This window comes from Pristiophorus japonicus, chromosome 14, assembly GCF_044704955.1.
Source record: "Pristiophorus japonicus isolate sPriJap1 chromosome 14, sPriJap1.hap1, whole genome shotgun sequence".
Taxonomy (NCBI): domain Eukaryota; kingdom Metazoa; phylum Chordata; class Chondrichthyes; family Pristiophoridae; genus Pristiophorus; species Pristiophorus japonicus.
Window position 1 is genome coordinate 45,366,537 of NC_091990.1, and position 24,583 is coordinate 45,391,119.

General features: G+C 42.6%; 1 protein-coding gene and 1 long non-coding RNA gene across 2 annotated transcripts in view; one reads left to right on the forward strand and one right to left on the reverse strand.

Moving 5' to 3' along the window:
- Positions 1–24,583, reverse strand: part of LOC139279594 (CUB and sushi domain-containing protein 2-like) — a 914,549-nt gene that overhangs the window by 798,154 nt on the left and 91,812 nt on the right. The window lies entirely within an intron of this gene.
- LOC139279389 (uncharacterized) overlaps positions 1–24,583 on the forward strand; it is a 53,962-nt gene that overhangs the window by 8,472 nt on the left and 20,907 nt on the right. Inside the window, exon 2 of the long non-coding RNA XR_011596462.1 lies at positions 9,350–9,879. This is a non-coding gene — a long non-coding RNA (uncharacterized lncRNA). The remainder of the gene's footprint in view (positions 1–9,349; positions 9,880–24,583) is intronic.

Here is a 24,583-nt window from a genome sequence, read left to right on the forward strand (position 1 = left end):
ATTTAAGACAGAAAGAGACAGTTTCTTAAACGATAAGGTAATAAGGGATAATGGGGAGTGGGCAGGGAAGTGGAGCCGAGTCCATGATCAGATCAGCCATGATCTTTTTGAATGGCGGAGCAGACTCCAGGGGCCATATGGCCTACTCCTGCTCCTATTTCTTATGTTCTTATGGTGATTTTACAAAACACAAGCAAATTTACCCGATTTTATTTTTAAGAACAGGGGTGTTCTAGAATAAAATGCGCAATCTATTCTTTTGCCGCCAAGGTGGATTTGTATCTCCCAAAGGCCACAAACTGACTGTTAAGTAAACAGGTCAGAGCGTTTCATTGTAGTTTGGAGAGGGGCAGACTGCTAAGTGCTTGTGTGTCGCCGGCTCCTAGCCAGAAGTAAGTAAGTATTAAGCAGTTGGCTTGTTGTATTTTATGGAGAGGGAGGGGAGAGACATGAGACCCTGGAGGAGGTCCAGAGCAATGTCACCAGAACCATACCAAGTCTTCAGATTCTTATTTTTCAGGATAGGCTCTGGGAACTGTTTTTTTTCAATAGAGATTTCAAAAAGTGATATGATTGCGATCTTTAAAATAAGGAAGAAATAGATTTAGCTAGATAGGGTATTTGAGTTGGGTATGGAGGGGAAGACAGTGGGGCACCAATATAAATTATGAAAATATTAGAGTTAGATTGGATGCCAGGAAGTAGTTATTTTCACAGAGATGCAACAACTTCTAGAATAGAGAACCAGAAAATGAGGAAAGTATGCACTCACTACAAGCTTTCAGAAGGAAGCTGGAGAAGTTGTTGAGGGTGGAAGATAGGTGAGCGTTAGTCGGAATTAATTATATCGAGTACCAAAAGGTCATCGACCTGAAACGTTAACTCGGTTTCTATCTCCACAGATGTTGCTTGACCTGCTAAATGTTTCCAGCATTTTCTGATTCTTACCAAAACATCTCCTGCAGCTTGCTTGGCTACATTTGTGACAAGAATTTCCAAGAGTTTTTTTTCCCCCTAAATTAGCAGGATATTTTACAAACATTTTATTTAGCTGTGTTCAAAAGAAGCAGAAGCATAGACAATGTTTGGAGCTCTGCAAGACAAGAACAGCATTAGTCAGAGGAATAACATTAATCACAGGTGATGTGTGTTTTCCAGCATATTCTCCCGAATGGAGCATTGTAGCACAATTTCCAATATCCACAAATCAAAATAATAACCAAGTACCAAGCTGTCTGAAACCCCTCTCAATTCTTTCAGATTCATACAAAAGATAAAAAAGACTTGCATTTATATAGCACCTTTCATGGCCACCAGACATCTTAAAGCACTTTACAGCCAATGAAGTACTTTTGGAGTGGAGTCGCTGTTGTAATGTGGGAAATGCGGCAGACAATTTGTGCACAGCAAGCTCCCACAAACAGCAATGTGATAATGACCAGATAATCTGTTTTCTTACACTGATTGAGGGATAAATATTAGCTAGGAGACCGGGGATAACTCCCTTGCTCTTCTTCAAAATAGTGCCATGGAATCTTATGTCCACCCGAGAGGGCAGAAAGGGCTTCGCTTGAACGTCTCATCTAAAAGGCAGCACCTCTGACAGTACTGCGCTGCACTGTACCAGAGTGTCAGCCTAGATTTATATGCTCAAGTCCCTGGAGTGGGATTATGAACCCACAATCTTCTGACTCAGAGGCGAGTGTGCTATCCATTTTGAGCCACAGCTAATATGACCAAATGACCTTCCTTACAAACTCTATGCACAAACTCGAGAGAGAGGAGGAAGCGAACATACAAATAATAGATTACTGGGCATGAACTATCTGTTTCATGGGTTTGCACAACTGTCCTCCAAACATAATTAAGATTCTCTTCATCAAAATGAAGAGGAAAGGAGATAAGATTCAAGCTTTTAAATCAATGAATAGCAGGAACGATGAAAGAATTATCCAAAGATAAAGAAGAGTTGGCACTTGACTTCAGTACTAATTTCACGGATGTATTTGATGAACCATATAACCATTCCTGATTGCTAAAGTTCAGATTCAAAGAATCAGCGGTTAACAAAAAAAGGGATTAACCGAGCCCAAGCAGAACTGCTGAAGGGTAATTAAGACATAAATCACAATTTTACCCAACGAGAGACCAGTTTTATTGAAAGCTTGAATAAACAGATACCTGCACAAAGGTAGCTTCTTGAAAAACACAATCAGGCTTTCATTGCAAAAAATAATTTCTAATCTGAATCTTTTTGTTTTCATTAGAACAGCGAGAGAACAGTAGATGGTTTGATGGAGATGTTTCAAATCATGAAGGGATGGGACAAAGTGGATAGAAACAGATTATTTTCAGAGATTCTGGGGTCTAGAACAAGGGTGTCAAATGTATGGTATGCAGACTGGATCTGGCCCATGGAACAGTTCCATCTGGTCTACAGACCTCCCATGGGGGAAGGGAAGGGGACAGAGTGAAACACTTGCATTTATATAGCATCTAAAGCGCTTTACAACAAATTATTTACTTTTGAAGTATTGTCACTTCTGTAATAGGTACCCAATAGGTGTATTCTGAGTTGAATAGGGGTTACCGGAGAGAGGCCAGCAATAGCTAGTCTGGAATAGCGAAAGTATGTTGAAACATGAGTGCGGTCAACAATCATAGGTTGGTAGAACCACAGCTGATTAATAAAAGCGGTCAATTATTAGATTCTTTACTAATTACTGTCAATAGCTCATTGACATGAAATGCATTTTCAAAAAGGCCTTCCCTAAATTCAGAATCATCTCAGTAATTTGTGTTTAATCAGTCAGTGCTATAAATAGCTATCAACATAAAACTGGTGCCCTGTATACTGATCACTTCATAAACCCAGTCAGCAATTCATTACGTTACTTATTAAATTCAACCAGCAGCTTCATCATTTTCCGCGCACACCCCCCCCCCCCCCCACTCTCCTCCCACCCAAAACAAAATACAGGATGAAGTTAATGCTTTAAAAAAAAATAGATATGGAAGAAACCGGGACTCTGATTATACCTGAAAAAAGCAAAAATGTGAAAGTGGTCAATTGGAAGAGAAGATAAACATATCAATTGTATGGATTACACTGTAATGATTAGACTGTATAAACTTAAATAGGGGGAAAAAATTCACTGCCTTTACTTGAATTATAGAAGCTTTAATAATATTTTGCTGGAATGTAAAGCAAAAGTAAGAGGTGGGAGAAAGATTCCACAGTAATTGTGGAAACACAGATGTTCACACAAGAGCGTAATGAAATTGAGAGGAAAAATAAAAGAAAGATACAAGCTGTTTCCAAAATGGAGGAACAGGGACATTAAAATGGAGGTATGGAAGGAAATGTACTGTATGGACTCAACAAGGAAAGGAAGGGCAAGAACTTGGGTGGAAAAAAATATTTGAAATGTTCAAATGGGTTACATCTGTAAAATATAGAAAAACTGGAATAATTGAAGATGAATGAAAAAAATAATTAAAGATTGTCTCAGATGTAATATGATTTATCGTTATCTATTTATATTTTAATAACTTTTGAAGAAAGTGGCCCACGCCAAGCGGCAGGATATTGGATCAGGCTCACCATATAAAATGAGTTTGACAATCTTGGCCTAAAACAAGAGGACATAAGATACAAAATTAAATGCAAGAGATTTAAGGCAGCGAGCAGAAGAAACTTTCTAACAGTCCGGAAATACACAGAATCCAGAGCAGCCTCGGTCGAGAGACACTACTATAGTTAGTGATTGAAGCAGAGACTACGTCAACACTTAATAATAGATCTGATTTATGGTTGAAGATAAGGAGGAAAAAGAAATATGGAAACAAGGCAGGACACGTGCAATTCGGCCTAATGCTCATGTGGGAGGATAAACACCAGCAGAGACTGGTTGGGCTGACCAGCTGCAATTTCTACACAAATAGTTGTTTCTTTCCATTTAAAAAATGATATATAATACAACATAAATAGCATTGGCAAGGATACATAAGCATAACACAAAGCTAAATGGTATTTAAGTATCGATAATATTAGATGAGATCATGAAGTGAGTAGTTTAACAACATTGAAGATGCTTTACAGGGCTATTTGTTGTTTATACTTTATATGTACAGAAAAAATTATTTAATTAAAATAGTAAATTACACTTTAGTGAACTAGTTTGAAAGAAACTTGCTGCTTAAAATTGACTTCACAATTGACTTATTTTTCCCTTCTCACCAATTTTTTTCCCACTAACTTTCAACTTGCACATCCTCTCCTGCAAGTGTTGAGGTGTAGTTGTACAGGGTCCACTTGCTCTAAAATACCACATCTAAAATCGCCTTTATTTATAGGTGAGCCTCGAGAGTCAATGTTATCTAATTTTTCCAACAATGGAGAACATTACAGGTACGGCGTCGAGAATCCGGAAGCCTCGGAACCGAGGCAGCTCCGGATTCTGTGTATTTCCGGACTATAGAACGTCTTTCTGACGTTGTAACTCCGGAAATGCCTGGGCCAAGATAGGTAGGAGGGAAGCGGCGGTGGAGGGGGAGGGGTGGGTGTGGGGTCTGCCCGAGGCGGAGGGGAAGAGGCCGGTGGCGGCCTGAGGCAGGGGAGAGGTCAGCAGGGCCCCGAGGCGAGGGCGGGATAGACGGCGGCCCAAGGCGGGGTTCCATATTTCAGAACATTTTCCGGATTCCAGACGACCCTGCCACAGATCGTCCCGGTGTCAGATTTCCAGAACAGTACAGATTCCGCAACTCTGGATCCTTGATGCTGTACCTGTACAACCAAGCACGATTCTGTACTCATCTAATATCCACGCATGTACATTTCTAATTGGAGCTGTTGAATAACATTGAGGTCGGAACAATGCCCAATTTTCTCCTCCGAAACCAGGAATGCAGAGTCCTTTTGGTGTACTCGTACGGTCCTCCCAGTTGAGATCAGCTGGGTTCAGAAAGACCACAAAAATGAATGCAATTATGGTAACTAAGGATGAGAGGGGAGTCTCTAACGGTGAATGGCTTGCTTTTCTTCCCCAGCTTGTTGGAAGATGCCTGTTCACCTACTCAGCACAATGTCCTGACAGCACAGCAGAGATGAGTTAATTTTATTTGTTTGCACAAGAGGGTCTACAAGTAGAAGTCACTATCCCACAGAAAAGGACAGAAGTCCGAGATGCAAACTGGTAACGTTTGTAATATCAGCAAGATAGTAATCAATCGCTTAAGGGGTTAATTTCCTCTTTATAATGTTTTTAACACATTAGTCGAGGTGTTTTGTCAGTCAGACAGGAATTTATTACGAAGACATTAACCAGTGCACTAAAAATAGCACAGAAAATTATAGTGTTTAACAGCAACTACAGTAGCAGCTAAAAATTAGCAAGTTAATAAGTGCAGATAGAAAATGAATTGGGAATCTTTGCTCTCCATTCATGATCGAAATATTGACTGTACTGCTCATTTTTCTGTAAAAAAAGGGAATGAAAATTTGACTGTGAATAATCTTTTACAACTCCTTTTGGAATATTACTAGTGTCTTGCCCCAGCTACTTAATTGAACAATTAATTTGAATTTAAGCAAATTGCTCAATTAATTATTTAGTTTTTTGCTTCTATTCGTGACTACCAGAAAAAAAATAATCAACCTCTTTCTTTCAGTCACTGATTGGAAAAAATCAGCTTAGTCGGAGACAGATAGTCTACCTGGACTCCAGTCTCTGTGGGAAACAGTGTTCGCTAAAATCAAAGTGAATATTTATTAATGGATTCAATTTTATTTTTCAAATACAAAATCCTAATATGTAAATTGCATGAGCTAATGCATTTAAATAATAGAACATGAAACAAAAAGACAATTATAAGTGGCACGGGTTTAAAAAAATTAAATAGCTTTTTACACTAACATCGCAATTGCCAGAAGGCGACTGTACGACAGGATAAACTTATGGTTAAAGGAAGTGTTTAAATTTTTTTCTTCATTCATTCATGGGATGTGGGCACCACTGGTAAGGCCAGCATTTATTGCCTATCCCCAATTGCCCTTGATTGAAATGGCCGAGCAAGCCAGAGGGCAGTTAAGAATCAACCACATTGCTGTGGGTCTGGAGTCACATTTCGGCCAGACGGGTAAGAACAGCAGATTTCCTTTCCTAAACGACATCGTGAACCAGATGGGTTTTTACGACCATACAATATTTTCAGGGTCATCATTACTGAAAATAGATTTTTTTTAAACTGAATTCAAATTCCCCAGCTGCCATAGTGGAGTGTGAACTCTTGTCTTCAGATATTAGTCCAGGCATTGGTAAAGATTTAGGAGAAATAATGATTGATCGTATAAACAAAAGAGTGAAGGTAGTATTGAACCTTAGGAAAGTGAAAAACAAGTTCAAATCGAACAGCTGAACACAATAAAAGAAATACACAGAGAAGGTATTTAGTTTGAGACTCTCAACTACGGTATATTAAAAATCTTGCATTTTTCATTTCCGCTCTATAAAACCTTATTTCTTGTTGTCACACCTTAGCTTCAACATTTTTCCATTGCAAATTCCTATGTCTGCATTTATAATGGAACCTAGCTAATTAAACCTGTCGCATTATAATTCATCTCCTGCCTGTGGTGAGGCATTATTTGTGCAGTCCTGAGCTCCTCAGCCTGTACTGCACCGAAATGTTTGACAACTCAACCAACGCTACTTCTCTGCTTCCTAAATTTCTGCAAGTTTTGCTATTTAGTTAGAATATAAAATATAAAAAAAGACAATGTATGACTTTAAAATTTGGACTGAATTAGAGCAGTGTGCCCTGGTTCAATGATCTCGTACATTCTATCCCCACTCGCCTGCAGACAAGGTGTGCAGCACAATAGGAGAATGAATAGTATATTGTAAACGTAGTTATACATATTTTCGTTACGGTCATAAAAGCTACAACTTTTACTTGGCACACAAACCTCAGTGAAAAGTTTAATCATCAGACAACAACTTACATTTAACAACTTTCATTTATATGGCACTTATGACATTAAAAAAAATCCCAAGCCACTTCACAAGGACATAATGAAAAACAACCAATATATGAAATAATTAAGAAAGGTGAACAAAAGTTTGACCAAATAGGTGGGGTTCACAGGAGAAAAAGGAGGTGATGAGATGCAGGGGTGTAAGACGAGAATTTCAGAACACGGGCTCCGGATACCTGAAGGCATGCCCAATGGTGAGGCCAAAGTGGGCAGGCATGCACATGAGACCAGAGTCAGAGAAACAGTCAGTTCAGGGAGGGGCTTGTAGAGGTTGTCAAGAGTCTGGTTACTGTAAACTCACTCAGATGCAACCTGATCCATCTTTATTCCAGCCCAAGAGTGCCAGCTTGACAAAGACACATTGCTTATATACAGGTGATCAAGCACACATGCCACATGCATACAGCCCGATGACCTCCGACCGCAGCACCCTCTGGTGTCTGGTGACCCCTCAGTATTAATACATAACAGAGGTGAAAGGATAGGGAAAGGCAAGGCAAGACCATGCAAGAGCTAAAACACAATTCTGTGAAGGGAGTTATGTAGTCCATATTAAAACATAATGGGATGGATTTTCCGGTCTTTTGCGCTCCGTTTTTTTGCCCCAGAGGAGTGGCAATGGCGGCGGTGAGGTCTTCTGGGTGGACGGTCAGCTTCCAGCAGCACGCGGGGGTTTTCAGGGCTGATGTTGCGGCAGCACGGAGTAACACTTGGTTGCGATACTGACACCCCGCAGTCAAAGAGGCAAGTAATGCCATCTCAAGGTAAGTGTGATTGTTTTTTCTTTTAATATTTTTTGCAATTTATGTTGTGGTGGGGTGAGCTATGTATTGGGAATTTTTTGTGGGGGGGGGGGCCTTTCAGGTTTTTTTTTCTTCCCAGGCCTCTCTTGCAGTGCTCCCGGGCAGGCACAGGAGGATTTTATCATTCTCAGCCTTCCTAGCACCCTGAGAGAGAGGTAACACCTCCCTTAGCGCTGCACCCCACCTGCCCAATTTTGATGTATTTTCTGTGGTGCAAACTTTACCACCCCGCAGCCATTACTGCCCCAATCCATCAAAGCAGATTATCCACGCCATGGGGTAGAATTTCAATGTGATGAATTGCACTGATTACTGTATTCAAATAAGATGTGCACCCACCTCTTAGAGATTTTCTGGGTCAGCGCATTTGCATTGGAGTAGTCATTGGTGTAATTCCTGTGTACAACACATGTAAGCTGCTGGGTGCATGAGTGCAGCCTTTAAAAAGACAGGTCAGCCTGCATATATCAGCAACAACCAATTTGGAAGTAGCAGTGCTTGGCTCACTCGCTTGACTCCCTGATAACTTCACTGCAAGTCTTTTTTCTCATACTTTTCAAGGATGTCTACAGCAGAATCCTCTTGAGCAAGTAGCCAAACAAGGCAATATGGCATGGCACTCGGGAACAGAAGAACATAACATCTTTCTCGCTCATAGCTCCAAACCCTCCTTGATAAAATTTAATTAAGCAGACATTAATTCCTGGGTGTCTGTTCCAGTGAGTTTGCCAGGAATGGCACAAGTGCCACCTGGAATGAGGCAGCATTGGCACTGAGTGTCAACAACTCCCAGCTGCAGGGATGCAAACCAGAGCTGCAAGCATTTCAACAACCTCACCAGGGCTGGCAAGATAACACACCCTTTTCTCCCTTACCCACCCTGTATGTCAGCACATTCTTCAGCCTCTTAAAGCAACACTTGTGCAATTAACCCTTCACAGTGCACTCCAACTTGGGACCATAGAATCTTAGAATGGTTATAGTACAGAAGGCCATTTGGCCCGTCGAGCCCGTGCCGACTCAGCTAGTCCTAACTCCCCTGCCCTTTTCCCGCCACCCTGCAAATTTGTTTCCCTTCAGGTACTTATCCAACTCCCTTTTGAAAGGTAAAATTGTGTCCGTCTCCAGCACCCTTTCAGCCAGTGCATTCCAGATCTTAACCACTCACTGCATTAAAAAGTTTTTATGTCACCTTTGGTTCTTTAAATCTGTGTCCTCAAGTTCTTGACCCTTTTGCCAAAGGGAATAGTTGCTCTCTAGCGACTCTGTCCAGACCCCTCATTAATTTTAACACCTCTATCAAATCTCATCTCAAACTTCTCTGCTCCAAAAGGAGAATAACCCCAGCTTCTCCAGTCTATCAACGTAACTAAAGTCCCTCATTCTCGTAAATCTTTACTGGATCTTGCACTATGGCTACCCAGTACCCCCCAACAGCAATTGTTTACATGCACAACTCAAACCCTTTCCTCCATTTTAACAGCTGATACCCCCAAATATTTTATTTCAGCTCTCGCATGTCATCTGGCAGAAACTCTTCAACTATTAGCGTTTCCATCCTGTACTCAATCTTCTTGGAGAAAATGGTTCCCAATGCTCGGCACAGAAAAGCCACCATGGGGGAATCCCCACTTTAAAAATGCTCCTGCCCCATGAGGGATGACGCTGGAGCTCATGGGAAGGTATTCTGTTCTGAAGACTTGTTTGAAAGTAGCCTCGGGGGAGGGGCTCTACGAACAGTTGGAATTAAAACAGGAAGATGCATGTTGAAAGACATTCAAGTTGGCCAATCAGCAAAATGGTCAAGTTATCTTTGACCAATCAGAACTGGACATCAGATGGCCAGGAGGAGACGGAAGTATGAACACTTCAAACAAATGAATTTTCTTTCTCTAGAGCTTGGAACAGGAACACCGGAAGGTGGTGTTGGAAGACGGCTGTTGAACACAGGGAAGCGAACACATGGAAGGTATATATTCAGATGGAGTGATCATCCATTGAATTATACAGAGCCAGTTTTAGCACAGTTACTGCTAAGAGGTATGACCAGTTAACGTAGGAGTAAATGTACATAACTGTGGAATAACATAACTGTAAACCGTTGGATATATACATTGTGGGATGCATTGTATAGGACCAGTTAACGTAGCTTTTAATTGTATGTAACTGGGGAAATTGGATAACTAAACAGTTGGATATATACATTGTGAGAGAATTGTACATAACCAATTAACGTAGCAGCATATATGTTGCAAAGTTTAAGGGTTGTTGAATTGTAAGCAACTGGGAGAATTGGGGATGTGAATCTAAAATCGGTAAGCTAGAGATTTGTGGTTTTTGATTTTAAATCTATATGCAGTAGTGTTGAACTCAGAACTTAGTCATTTTAATCATTTTAATAAAAGTCCATTGTATTGGAAAATCTCAGTGTTCTTATAGGTTTTCATGTTCGAAACCCGTAGGAAAAAATCCTACAGCTCTCACTGGAAAATGGTGAGGTCAACAGGTTCGTGACAGTTACTGGCATCCCTGTGAAGTACTTAAACAGCTCACCCTTCCACTCCCTTCTTTGTCTGCTTAATCTAAAGGGAATGATGCACACCCATTCTTGGCTTCTCCCCTCCTGTCCTGCAGTTCCAGCATAGCAGTGGGTGGCACAGGAGGAAGATGAATGGACGCAACTATCTCCTTGTGAACTATGGTCAGGATGATGATTAAGAGGCGAATGTTAGCAGTCTGCAGCCCACACACGAGTTCCTCCAGAGACCTCCAGTGCCCTGTATGCACCAACATTCTCCAACTCATCCTCTGCATTACTTGCTCCCTCATTCACACGCACAGTTCAGATATGTTCACTTAGGGCAACTAAATAGTGTTAGTGGGGATGTGGCACCTTCCCAGCGGAGGAGGTTGTCTATGGCTTAGAGGTTCATGGGATCCAGAACTCATGGATACTCAACTTAAAATGAAGAATGTTTGAGGAACATCACATCTATCTAAGGACTTGCAGTAACTGACAGGTATGATTCTCGAGTCTACATCTCTTTGTAGCAATATCACGGAAGCTGGGTCTTCATTGCAGGAGCCAATAGAGCATTTTGGAGCTTCACTGGAATCTACACCAGATCAGCAGCTAAGCAGCAGCAAAGGACCAGTCGGTACCTCCACAAAAGCACAGACTACCGATCTGGTAACAATAGGGGAGAGGAGAGAGAGAACCTTGAATACTGGCTTTCAGATCCTGGGGGGGACCATGATGCATGCTGCTGTCTATCAAAGCTTTCAGGATCGGATATCGCCATTAGACTAGTCGTCCTCCTAATCAATATGACCACTGAGCCAAGTGGAATGGTGATGGCTGCAGTCTACCTTCTTGATAGTGCTGTCTCAGGATGGCAACATATGCCAGGCTTCTGGCCTTCCCCTCAGAGTACCACTCCAGTGGAATGTGGAGTCATTACCAGGTTGCTGTGAAGCAAGCTCTCAAGATATAGCCAGCAGTGCCTCCCTGCCAGAAGCAAGTTGCCATGTGAGAACGACTGCCTCAGCATCTGATCTTTAGTAGAGCATTAGCAACCAACCACCTCTTGCAATCCTGGCCCTCTGGTTCCATCTAGGACAAGCACTAGAATAGGTGAAAGAAAGCACGTGTGAGCACCAAGGTGAAGCATGGTGTTAAGGAGTAAGTTGTCTGGTGTTCTCTTTGACTTCATTATATTAAAATAGGATGCGCATTAACATGGCACTATATATTCATTGAGGTTACAGTCATATAGGCAAAGATGCACGTATTATTTGGTGCTGACATCTTCACTCAGGCAAGTCTCAGGCAGGGGCTGCTGGGGGAGCCGATCAAAATTCCTGTGGAGTCGGGGGAGCATTCCTGCTCCACTTTAAAATGGTGTTTTTGAAAAAATAAAAATCTCAAAAGTACCTCTGGTTGAAGAAGCCTCAATTGCCAAGGCCCAACACCTGCCCCACTCATGCAGTGACCAATTTGTGAAAAGGGGTCCTTTAACATGAATGAAGCCCCTAATGTACTTCAAAGGGGCTTCAAGCCTGGGACTGCTGAACAGGTATACTTTGCACTAGTTTTGCACCTGTAAAGCTGACAGTGCATATAAACTTGTACCCAAATGTGTTGGAACATTTCAGGAGCAGATATGATTCAAAAGGGTGTTTTAGAATCATAGAATGGTTAAAGCACAGAAAGCAGCCATTCGGCCCAACAGGCCCCAACCAACACTTTGTAAGAACACTCCCTCACCCTTTCTCCATAGCCCTGCAATTGTTTTTCCTTCAGGTACTTATCCAACTCCCTTTTGAAAGCCGTGATTGATTCTGCCTCCACCACCCTTTCAGGCAGTGCATTCCGGATCCTAACCAGTCGCTGCGTAAAAAAAGTATTTTCTTATGTCACCTTTGGCTCTTGTCAATCACCTCAAATCTGTGTCCTCTGGTTCTTGACCCTTCTGCCAATGGGAACAGTTTATCTCCATCTACTCTGTCCAGACCCCTCATGATTTTGAACACCTCTATCAAATCACCTCTCAATCTTCTCTGCTCTGAGAACACCCCAGCTTCTCCAGTCTATCCACATAACTGAACTCCCTCATCCCCGAAATCATGCTCGTAAATCTTTTGCACACCTTCTCTAAGGCCTTCACATCCTTTAGGATATGCCTATCTGCCAAAAGGACTTTTAAAGGCATACAACTTTGATGGGTCTTCATCTAATTGTACTTGCCAGTAGCCACAATTTGGCCAATGGTGAGGACTGTGACACTATTGCCTCTGGTTTGCATTGGAAACATCTCTTTCGATGCCTTTACTTAAGCCTTTCAGATAGCTGCATATTCTCACTTGATCACTTATCAGCTCGGTTGCTGTGACTGTACCACAGGCGGGCTGGCTTGGTTCATTGACTTTCTTTATTACACCAATTTACTCCATTCAATCTAGCTCATCACAAACGTTATCATGATGTGCCACTAGCAATTTCCTCGGTGGCTGTATGACTGCCTCAGTCATATGCTCGGCTTTCCTGCTGCCTATTTCAAACCTTTAAATGTATCAATATATTTATCACTTTTAAGCATTTGTTTGTCAGTTCATCAGCTCAGATTCCAAGGACTATACACACACATCTCTTTCCCATGGCAGCTGGCGATGATTCTGCCATTTGCACTCCATCTAGACTCAATTTCTTTCTTAACTTGTTCCATTACCATCTCATTTTTGTCTCTTAACCTCTTCTGCCTTCCACCCTATCACAGACCTTCCCCTTTGTTCTTTCCTCCCCTCCCCCTTTCACTGCCCCTGCACTTCCTTAAGAACCTGCTACATCTCAAACTTTTCCACTTCTGACAAAGGATCACAGACCTGAAACGTTAACTCTGTTTCTTTCCACAGATGCTGCCTGACCTGCTGAGATTTCTAGCATTTTCTGTTTTTATATTAGACTAGCTATACTTGCTGTTTTCAAATTTGAATTTCTAGACTCTGGCATGTGTTTTTATTTACACATCACATTATACTTTCCTATCGGCTAGATGCAGTGACCATAATACATCACATTACACTTGCTGAGATTTGTGTTTAATTTTCTTATAAATTTGGCACAACTGAGCTGCTACAAACTGTTCAGTCATTTGTCTTAAGGTCTGCTGTCCATTCAATATCATCTCTTGGCTGAATCTAATCAATTATAATTAATTTATTTTCTCACTCTGTTTTCCACAAGAGGAACTTCATTTTTATTATTTTCTTGTTCAACAAGGGTAGGTTTGCATACTTCAGTAAATTGATTTCATTTTTTACACCAGCATATTTGACATGTTTTCCTCATGATTTAGCACAGTAATTACAATTCATGATCTCTTGACCAGTCTGATCTGATTCCTTCCCCCCCCCCCACCCCATGTATGAAGCAACAACTCATGACTCATATTGTATGGATGTACTAACTGCATTTGTGTTCTGCTGCTGCTGTGCAATAATCTATTGTTTTCCGTCAATGTGGACTATTTTCTCTTAATAATCTGTCTCTGACTTGACCATCTATTATCCCGATTAAAATTCTGTCTTCAACAATGAATTCTATGAGATATCTGTACTCAAGACTTGGCCATTGTGGAAATCCATTACATATTGATCGATGCTGTCTCCTCAAAGCTTGAAACTTAGTATTAAACAGGTTTTTCATGCACAATGTTCCAATGAGTTGTGACCTTTTCCTCAAAATTAGTCTATTAATAATTTCAAACAATGTTCATCACTTGTGCTGGCATTGCATGAAGCAAAATACTAGCCCATTTTATCTTTCACGCCTCCTGCAGCTGCTGCAAACAAATGTTGTTTCCGTTTTCCTCCACGCTTCAGCAACATCTGCTCATCTCAGAAGGATCTAGCAGCTTTAAGTCTTCAAATTTGAACATAGTTCTGACACCATGTAAAAGTGTGTTGTCTATTTGAACAATTCTCAGGAGACTGCCTGCCACATGTTTAAACCTTTATTCAAAAATTCTGCTTCATGTAATGAACACAGAAGACTACATTTGGGCCAGTCGGAGGTGGAAATTGTGGGAGACCCAATTACATGATCTCTCTCCTTTTTTCCTCACCTATTGAAACCGCCAGGCCATTTGGGTGCAGACACAAAGGAAGTGTGTGGTAGGACGTCATTCCCATATGCACGTATGACCATAAATGGGAGGACACATGCAAATGCTGGAATTGTGTCACAATATAATTTCTAGATTTACACCCTTAGCAATACTACACAACGTAACTGTGTGTCCCTACAATCCAGGGTTGCCAAGGGCATGAGGCACCTGTTTTGTTGAAGGGCAAGTTTTCCCCATTGTAATCAATCGTAAAGTGTCCAATTGTAGTGGGTAGAATGCCCTAAAAGTTCAATGTTTTGGGGCTATTTCTTCAGGCCATTTCCACCAATGCCAGTCCCTACTCTAATTCCCTGAAGTGGAGTCAGTGAAGCTCGTACTGGCGCAGACACCTGCCCACTTGATTTAAATACATTGGGGCATAATTTGCGGCCCCTACAGGTGCGTACGTGCCCGTGATGGCTGCACAGGTTCTGGGTTTATGCACATGAAGCGCGTGTGCGAAAACCCGGAACTTGCAATCAGTCAATGATCTTCTTGACAGATCCAATGCATCCCTGGGAAAAAAAGGGCATTTGTGGGCGAAGAGTTGGGCTATTCTGCCCAGCGAATGCCCGTGAAATTCTTACGCCTGGTAAAAGCAAGTGCAAGAGCTGCTTTCACCAGATTAAAAGTTTCTAAAAAAATTAAATTTTTATCTATATATTTAAAACTCTGTGCAATAAGGCAAGTTTATTTTTAGCCCCTTTAAAACATGTACATTTATTTTTCATAAACTTAAATTTCTGATTTAAATACTTAATGAAATGCCATTTTTGTGAATTTTAAATATTTAATTTTTAAAAATTTATTTGAAGTTTAGATGTATTTTTGGGGCGATGGGGTCCCCATAAGCATGAATGAGGATCCTTCTTTGGACCAGTCCAAGTGATCCCAGGGGTGTTCGCTAACCACCTGCACCCCTGGGATATGTGGGCCTTTACTAGAGACACCCCGGACCATGAATCTCCGTACTCCCAGACCACCAGGTATACGGGCATTTTATTTGTGGATCAGAGACATTTCCCTGCGGGAAGCCTCCAACTGCAAATACAGAGCCAGTGACTCTGGGAACTCTAACAGGGTCAAAGGTGCCCGAGGCTAGCGAGCAAAAGTTCTGCCAGTACAGGTAAAATAGTCCTGTAGGACTCAAGGAATTTCAGAGCCTTGGGCCACAATCTTACCAGCCCTGCGAGTGCCAGTTTGGAGGTGGGTCTGTTGTCAAAATGGCTGTGATTGACAGCAGGGTGGAAGTCTGCTCTGAACCCACCTCCTTGTGAATTTCCAAACTACAGGCTCTGGCTGCAGTTTGCAGACCTGGCACTAAGTGACATGTCAGGCAATCGTGAAAGTTTAAAGCTATTTAACCAATAGTTCCAAAGGATTTTCCCAAGTTTAAAAAAAAAATGAGATTCCTCTCCCTTGGGTATCACATCAGGTAAGTGACAGATTCGGAACTAGATTTGACGAGTTGACAGCTGCAGAAGTGGTATAAAAGCTACCATTTCATAATTGTTCAATTTCCAATCTTAGAAGCTGAAACTTCAGGATTTGCAATACACTTTTCAGTTTTATGGAGGTTTGAAGTGTTTGCAGTGAACTCTCTATTGGTCACCTCCTTGGTGCAACCTCTCACCAGTGATAGATCGCTTCTGTCATCTCAACTTCAGCTACCATCCATTCCAGCAGCATCAGTGCCTTTGAAAAAAATGTCACCTTGGTCCTCAGAATTCCACCACAATCAGCCCAAACACCAGCATCACCAGGCACACCAGCATCACCAACACCAACCTTCTCTGCAATCAACTGATGCTACACAGGACACAAGGCATCAGCATCCAACCTAATTGATGCCCAGGAGGCCAAGGATGGCCTCACCATGGCCACAATTACTTCACTTGACGCTGTACACCCTGGCTGCCACATGATGCGCCAGTTTGGCACCTCCCCACACCAACACCATAACGCATCCCTACAGTGCCTCAGCAATTCCTTTAACACTCATTACCATTGGGGGGGGGGGGGGGGGGGTACAGTTTTGTCTCAACATTCACTAAGCCATTTTCAAAGGTGCACACAGATCTGTCCAAGAAGGCAAAGTGTTGAAAATAAAGTTTTCAATGTTTGACAACACATTAACAGAAACTTTACATCAGCATTGGCAACACCACCCAAGTGCCTACCCTTGTTAGTTGATATGATTGGACAAGGATGAGGATGACAGCGGAGGGTGGCTATTGAGATGGGGATATGCTAATGTAGATAGAGGGGGCTGGGTGGAGGTGCAAGGTAAGTTGGTGTAAGGATGTGCAGGAGTAGGGTGGGGAAGGCAGAATGATGGGGATGTGATGAGTGGCACAGCAGGATGAGGTTGAGTGTGGCTTTGCAGTAACGTTTTGTGATCTACGGAGATAATTGAAAGGTTTGCGCCACGGCAGCCAGTTCCTCCAGATGACATCCCTGCTGGTGTCCTCCTGTGCAATGTGCAACCAGGCTGCATTGGTGTCCTGGGGAGGTCTCTTCTGCCCACTGTAAAGGAAGATAACCTCCCTGCATGCCGTGACTTCCTCCAAAACCATATGCAGGGAGTCATGGGAGAGCCTGCGTGCAGCTATGCACCTTTCTGCAGTGCCAACCTTCAAAATGTATGTGGGCATGGCCCCTTTAAAGAAACTGACTGATGACGCATCAGTCCCGCTTCCTTTTAATTGGCCAGGAACCTGGCAGGGCAGGCTCAATAAGCCCAATCAAGGGAAAGTCGTGAGGGGAGCTGACATGGAGCCAGGAGTGGGGCCGAAGCCCACCTCGGATGGAAGAATCGAGCCCAAGTTGTTTACCAATCCCATCTTTGACCAGCAGATGCTTATGACAGGCAAATTCTTGCTGATATGATAGAGACCAAAGTTAAACAATTATTCCAAACAATCTCACATGTGCCTGTAGTCTGCCCCCAAAATATAACACAAAACATGATGCACAGTGGATTAGGTAGTTGAAGTTAGGCTCCAATTTTCCAACCTGTACCCACTATTAACAAGGCTTTGCATAACCTACAGAGCATTGAAAAACAGTGAAATAGGCTTATTACATAATAAACATTTACTTTGGCATCTGAAGGTAGCAATATTTTAGATGTTATTAGTTTATTGATGAGAATGATATTGGTTGCTGCTTAAAATCTAAACTTTCATGGGTGATGTCGCGATCTAGGAAGATTGGAGCACTTTTTCTATTGGCCGGTCAATTCTAACAACAACCTTCAACACTGGTCTTACCAACGAGTTAAACTGTTTATATATTGTATTTTGAAATCTAGTTTAAATGTACAACACCTATTTGAAACCAGTGGATCCCGTTGTATTGGTTAAAGTGAGTTGGAATACACATTCCGTTCTCGTACCAAACCATACAATATGCAAATTATAAAATAGTGACACTGTTTAGAGTTCCATGGATTGGGCCATGTTGTTGATAGGGTTAGGCTGCAAATGAAAGATGCAACAAGATTGGGTTGGCAGGAAAAGATAATAGGATCAGAAAATCACAAGAGTAAAACGAAGAAGACTGAAAAAAACAAAATGTCCCTGACAGAAGAACCAATGTGGCCTTTGAAGAGGCTTGGGTTGGGGGAATTGTCTCAAAACTGTATTTATTCGTTCACGGGATGTGGGCGCGCTGGCAAAGCCAGCATTTATTGCCCACCCCTAACTTCCCCCAAGGTGGTGGTGGTGAGCAGCCGTCTTCAACCACTGCAGTGCTTCTGAAGGTACGCCCACAGTGCTGACTTCGTCGAAGCGGTTTGGTACAACTCAGTGGCTTGCGAGGCCATTTTGGAGGGCAGTTAAGAGTCAACCACATTGGTGTGGGTCTGGAGTCACATATATATAATCCACACTGGGTAAGGACAGCAGGTTTCCAAACCAGTTGGGCTTTTGCGACTATCCGGCAGTTTCATGGAGCTCAAGTTTCAGCCTGAGTTGCTCCTATTTTTTTGGAGCAACTAGTTTAGAATGGAGTATTTTAGAAATTGCAATTCTCGGCATTTAGTTTGCTCCAATTCTAGTGAATTAGAATAGTTTCATTTTAGAACAGTTTTTTTCAAAAAGGGAGCGTTACCATCCACTTACGCCTGTTTTGCAAGTTTAGGCAGCGAAAAATTACTCCAAACTAACTTAGAATGGAGTAAGTGTCGATTTTTGTATGTTCAGAAAAACCTTGCCTATACTTTATAAATTAGGCACAGGGAGCGAGAGAATGGGGGTGGGGGGGGGGTGGGGAGGGAAGTTTACAAGCATTAAACACTTCACTTTTACAAATAAAGAGCCATCGTCAATAATAAATAAATCAATATAAATAAAATAAAATTAAATAAATAAAAAATTGTAAGTTTCTACTCCCCTACTGCCGCACCGGGTGCCCTCCAACAGTTTGTGGGGACAGCCCCCCCCCCAGGAGATGCCGGTCAGGCGGGCCCCGCCACCGCCGAGGACTTCGGGTGGGGCCTGCCCCCAGGAGATGCCGGGCGGGCCGCCGCTGAAGAGGTAAGGACAGACAGGCCTCTCGGCCGACGTCCTTTCAGCCAGGGATAGGGTCGTCGCCCGGAGACAGGATGCGCTGGGAGGGCCAGGAGCTACTGCACACGCGCAGCTGCTGGCACTGTTTTTGGCGCAGGGCTGTAGCTCCGCCTGCAGCAGCTCCTCCTGTGCCACGCCGGCCTGGAAAGGGCCCGAAAAATATTGGAGAATACAGAGGTTGGTAATTGGCGCACTTTATGTTCTAGGAAATAGACGTGCCGTTCTGCAGGAAAGCCAAAACCTGGTCCCATGGTCACCATTACGGATACTACCTTTTAATTCAAAATTTATTGAGTTAACTGAGCTGCTCCTGTGGTGGGATTTGGACTCTCATCTCTGGATTATTAGTCTAGGTGTTTGGATTACTAGCCAGTAAGAATAAAGGGTCGCCCATTTAGAACAGAGATGAGGAGGAATTTCTTCTGAGGGTCGTAAATCTGTGGAAATCTTTGCCCCAAAGACATGTGGAGGCTGGGTCATTGAATAAATTTAAGGTGGAGATAGACAGATTTTTGAGCGATCAGGGAGTGATGGGGTATGGGGAGCAGGAAGGGAAGTGGAGCTGAGCCCAAGATCAGATCAGCCACGATCATATTAAATGGCGGAGCAGACTCGAGGGGCCAAATGGCCTACTCCTGTTCCCATTTTGTATATTCATATGTAACAACCAGTATGCTTCTATACCGCAGTTGCCCTTCAGTTGTTAAGCATTTGTGGACCTGCTTTTTGATTGGCTGTTTGAAAGTGAAAAAGCAAATAAAAGGAAGAGTTACTGAAAAGTGAAGGAAAGGGAGAGCGAGCGACAGAAGTGGAGGCAATGAACAAACATGGGGAAAGGGACAGAGATAGAGGATAAACAGAAAATGAGAACAAAAAATAAGGAAAAAAACTGAAAAGGAATGGAAAAAGGGGAAAAAAGAAACAGAAATAAGGCACTCACGGTGGGTCATTACACAGTGGATAATACACACAGATCCTAAGATTGTAAAGCTAACACAGACCTGGAAGGTGTCCCTAATGGACAGCCTACATATTGAGTACACTTTCAATGACTGAAGATAAACCTACTCATATGAATTCAGCAGTTTTTTCTGCAGTGTTTGCTTATTCTCAATGCTGCACTTATGTCAAAGCAGCCATGGCCTTTCATTGCCAAGCAGCTGTGCAATACCTTGTTTAAATACACTTCAGTTGAGTAATGCAATGGTTTGCCTGTGTTTATGTGTTCTGCACCAGATGATTTTTTAAAGCACATATTATTCTACTTAGAGCAATTTCAGATATTATTTCTCTTGTGCAGACCGCTGCACTCACTCAGATATGCCCACCTGCACAGTTCAATTATATTTCAAGCCCCGAGTGAAAACGGAACATAAGTCAACAATAGATATGGCTGGTTAACCGAGGCATTGTTAGCCATGCAAACTGTGCCATTGCACAGGGCCACAAGTAGATCCAATCCCTGTAAACGGCCGCCACTGGCACCAGTGGTCAGTTCAGACAGGCTGAACGCTCAGCCCATCATCATCATAGGCAGTCCCTTGAAACGAGGATGACTTACTTCCAAGCCAAAAAGGGATGAGTTCACAGATGTTTCAATGAAGGACCTAATATTCTAGATCCCAAACTACATCTTGAAGATGCCTGTGCGTGGATTTAAAAAAAAAACGCATGGTGACCGTTGCCCACCAGCCACCACATGGTCTTGACAGAGCTAGGTCTTGGTCAAGTATCAAGGATTAACCAAGACGACTGGAGGCTTGCTCTGCTGCACGGGCCCAGTGCACACACATCACAGTGTGGGCTGGCCCGGGCTGCCTCTTCTGGCCCGAACTCACGCCTCTCCCGGGTCCCGATCACATCCCTCGACATTCCCTCGCCGCTCCTGTTGTATCTGCCCATGCTCAAAATCACTGACCTGGAACTTGATGATGCCCCTCTTTGCTGCCGTCGCCCACCTGCACCAGCTCGCGCTGTACCTTGAAGTGGTCGCCGCCACGCTGCCCATGGCCACCGCTCCTGTTATGGCCCCAACTTGCCGCTGATGGTCTCTCGCAGGTCGGGGCCGCCACGCTGCCCACGCCGCTCCTTTTATGGCCCCCATAAGCCTAACACATTCACTTTCTGCACAACTGGTTTGAACGGATCTTCCCCACCATCAGTTAAGTCAAGAGCGGCATTAGCGCCGTGGAACCTGCACAGTCCGGAATACCAGCCCCAGCCCTAACCTTTGCACAGGGCTGCCAGGCAACTCCCGCCACTGACTGTTAATAGGCCTAATTAAGGGAAAGCTAGATAAACACATGAAGGAGAAAGGAAATGAAGGTTATGCAGATAGGGTTAGATGACGAGGGGTGAGAGGAGGCATCGACCAGTTGGGCCGAATGGCCTGATTCTGTGCTGTACAATGTATGTTTTTTTTTTATTTATGTCACCTTGCACACGCCAAGGATCACTCTGCGCCAATGCTCTTAGCCAAAAGGCCTAGAGCCACTGCACCGTTCCTGGAAGTACTGAATAAACCAGTGCTAACTCTTTCAGCTGTCTTTAGTGCGGAACTAGAGGGCAAGTACAGCAACTTCACGTCATTGCAGTCATTTCAATAAAGAATCTAACGGCGAGGATGGCAACAGCACATCCTATGGAGGAGCAGGGTATCTCTAACAGCAACTTCTGGATTTCTGCGTTTAACTGCGCATGTGTGGAAGCCAGAATTTGCTGTCAGTATTTCTCCATTATAAATGGTGAGCGTTGATAGCCACAATTATTCACGTTGCAAATTTTGAGCCATTGGGCCCGAAATTGGTGAAAGATAAGTTCCGCCCAAATACCATCCAAAGGACCGCTGAGATACTGACGATACTTTGGGCGGCAGTTTCATGGAAAAATCTGGGAAAGACCGCCCAGCGGCAAAAATGGAACTTACGTGCCAATTCTTGGCGGCAGCAGGCGGTAGTTCCCATTCTTGTCAGCAAATGCAATCCTTGGCAAAGAACGACTGAGGACTGAGTCGAGCCCAGGGATGGGGCCGGGGGAGCGGGGGGAACTGATGAAATAAAACATTTTCAAAACATTAAAAAAAACACTAGAAATCCTTCAGAGGACCCCATCCACCTGAATCCCTGCAAAAAAATAAATAAATAAAAGAAGTGGAGTAACTTTTTTTTTTGCAGATCTTCATACTTACCGTTGAGGTTAGACCTGCCTCCATGCAGTGATCTTTTCCCCTGCTGGAGCAGAGGACTGCCTGGACCAAACTGGCAGCTCAGCGGATGGGAGGACTCTTCTGGGCGGCGGACGGTCCCCAGGGATCTTCTCTCAGAGGAGAAGACCGCCCAGAAGAAAATCGGCGGCAGTGGATGTTAAGTCCACCAATTTCAGGCCCTTTGTGTTTTATTTTTAAAAACATCAATCACTCTCTCCTCGCTTGCCATTCCTCACACACTGCCTTATACAATACATCATTTTGTAACCAGAGGGGTTGTTATATTGGCCCAGACATGGCTAGAAAAATAACAGCAAGTTACCACACCCGCCATTATTAGTTCATAAAAAAAACAGCAACTTCTGGCGAAGAAGAGATACACCACGAGTTTCAATTGGCCACAAATTGCTGGATGATTTGCACGCTACACCATTAGCCTCCCAAAAAATGAAATATTGGAACCTCATTGTGAACCTCCCCATTGACATTCATTGTGTGTCAAGAATTTTGTGCCATTAAACGTGAATTATTCTTGCTGCAGCCATTTGGGGCTGGTAATTCATCTTTGAAGGACCCTGCTCGATGATGTGATTTAAAGTTCTTTCACAGCACTCCACCTTGGAGGCCCAGAAAGGGAACAATTAAATTGTTGAGTCTCACTCCTGCAAGTAATAAATTGTTCCCCACAGTTTATTACATTTTTAATTGTTTTTCTTACTTTACCTTTATCAATTTTCTCTCTCTTTTAATCCAATTTTTCTCTCTCTATTTATTTTTCTTTATGTATTTATTGACTCTAATTCACCCTTTTCCTTCCCCATTGTTTGCTCTATGTTCTTCTATCCTTTTGTTTCATTGGTTAAGGAGATAGACCATCAGCCTTTGAGGTCCCAGATGTAATATTATCACTGCAAAGTTATTAATTCACACTGCCAGCAATTTGCAGTGCAGGAAAAAAGTCCACATCGACATTCCAGCTATTTCTGGGCCATTATAAAAGAAAGAACTTGTATTTATATAGCACCTTTCACGATGTCCCAAAGAGCTTTACAGCCAATTAAGTACTTTTGAAGCGTAGTCACTGCTGTAATGTGGGACATTATGTTTACAATCTATTATGATTTACATTGACAGAATAAGTAAAACAAATTAAACATATTCTGGTATTTTTACTGTTGTAGTTAGAATCAAATTTTGCAATTCTGTCAAGTTTCAGATGAAAACTGGAAGTCATATTTATAAATTCCTTTTTAATTTTCATCTCTTACACTGAAGAATGGTTGGTATCATGTCTTAGTTGGGAGATGGGTCCCTGGGGTTCAGCAGTGATAGCAGTTCAGGATGGAACACAAACTTGAGCCCCAGGCTCCCAGCAGAGGTTAGGCCCAAGGCAGCAAAAAATAAGACAAATATACAATAGGAATTGAGCTATTTTATGGTCAAGATAACGTACTTTTTGGCAAAAATTTTATATTTTGTTGTAACTACCCTATAAAACAAGGCAACCTTTTCAAAATGCAGTCAGTAATTGAGAGGTTAAATCACATTTATTTATTAGATTTTGCTCATCTTGTAGTTTGTATTAGCTGAATAAGTATTTTGAGAAAAAGTGATGGTTGGTTGCATTTACTAGCTATTGAGCCAAGATTTGTGAAATATGAATGGATGGATTTAAAAAGTGTAATGCTAGCAAATCAACTCATGTGACACTGAAGTCTGAAATGATGCAAATTTCCCCACCGCAGCTTCTCTCGAGAGCAATCCCTCTTTTTGCACCAGTAATGTAATTCAGATTCTGCATTTCACACTTTATTAACATTTGATTTGGACCCTTGTTTCATCACACATTTTTTATCACTTCTAAAATAAAAAAGGATAATAATCATCTTTAGATTTTTTTTAAATTCCAAAAGATATAAAATGTTCGTGTAAAAGGTGCATCCACCATACTAGCTGAGAATTAGTTAAATGTTTGTGGTGATCGCTAAATCCTGCAAGATCAGTTTGTCGAGAAGGTATAGTGCTTGTGTTGGGCTCAGAGTCTGCTTGTACCACTTCCATCTTTAACTCAGGAGGGACGGGGTGGTGGGGTGGGGGGGAAGGGGTGGGCTTGTACTTGCACACAGAATAAAACCAGTGTTGATCAAAGCCCGTAGAGCTGGATTTTCATTTGGATTGTCTCTGTCAGCGCCCAGAGGTGCGGTATTGGGTCTCGAAAAGCTGACCCGGCGGTGGTGAGGGAAGGAATGATTGCATGAGAAGTGTGATTTTTTTGTTGTTTGTTTTCTTTTTGCAATTTATCC